Source organism: Coffea arabica, chromosome 1c, assembly GCF_036785885.1.
Source record: "Coffea arabica cultivar ET-39 chromosome 1c, Coffea Arabica ET-39 HiFi, whole genome shotgun sequence".
NCBI lineage: Eukaryota > Viridiplantae > Streptophyta > Magnoliopsida > Gentianales > Rubiaceae > Coffea > Coffea arabica.
The window spans coordinates 23,266,221-23,267,500 of record NC_092310.1 but is presented as its reverse complement, the minus strand read 5'-3'; positions in this window follow the sequence as shown (position 1 = coordinate 23,267,500).

Genomic DNA, 1,280 nt, shown 5'->3' with positions numbered 1-1,280 from the left:
CGACTGCCGTGGGGTTTTGTTCCCAAGGCAACGGGTAAACCTCTGTAGCCATGCTGGAAAAACGCACGACGGTGCCCCTCATGGCGGCCTTAGGCCGCATGACGGCCGTTGCCCGGCGTTGGCTAAGGCGTGGGCACGACGGCCACACCGACGACAAGAAAAATGCACGACGGTGCCCCTCACGGCTTGGCGGTGGGCCTTAGGACGGACGACGGCCGTTGCCTTGCATTGGCTAAGGCATGGGCACGACGGCCTCACCGACGGCAAGAAAAAAGCACAACTGCCGTGGGGTTTTGCTCCCAAGGCCACGGGTAAACCTCTGTAGCCATGCTGGGAAAATGCACGACGGTGCCCCTCACGGCTAGGAGGTGGGCAATAGGCCGCACGACGGCCGTTGCCCTGCGTTGGCCAAGGCGTGGGCACGACGGCCACACCGACGGCAAGGAAAATGCACTACGGTGCCCCTCATGGCTAGGCGGTTGGCCTTAGGCCGCACGATGGCCGTTGGCTTGCGTTGGTTAAGGCATCGGCACGATGGCTCACCGACGGCAAGAAAAACGCACGACGGTGCCCCTCATGGCTAGGCGGTTGACCTTAGGCCACACGACGGCCGTTGCCTTGCGTTGGCTAAGGCATGGGCACGACGCCACACCCACGGCAAGAAAAATGCACGACGGTGCCCCTCGTGGCTAGGCGGTTGGCCTTGGGCCGCATGACGGCCGTTGCCTTGTGTTGGCAAAGGCATGGCCACGATGCCACACCGATGGCAAGACAAACACACGACGGTGCCCCTCGTGGCTAGGCGGTGGGCCTTAGGCCGCACGACGGCCGTTGCTTGCATTGGCTAAGGCATGGGCACGACGCCACACCGATGGCAAGGAAAACGCACGACGGTGCCACTCATGGCTAGGCGGTGGACCTTAGGCCGCACGACGGCCGTTGCCTTGCATTGGCTAAGGCATGGGCACGACGGCCGCACCGACGGCAAGAAAAACGCACGACTGCCGTGGGGTTTTGTTCCCAAGGCCACGGGTAAACCTCTGGAGCCATGCTGGAAAAACGCACGACGGTGCCCCTCACGGCTAGGCGGTGGGCCTTAGGCCGCACGACGGCCGTTGCCCTGCGTTGGCCAAGGCTTGCAAATTTGACCTAGATCAACTGTGAATTGGGTTAGGTTGTCTTTATGAAAGTTCTGTTACCCTTTGTCTTTGCTTCAAAATAGTATCAGGTGCACGCCAATCCGATAAACGTAGCTCTAGTTGTGGCCAAAATACTATAAG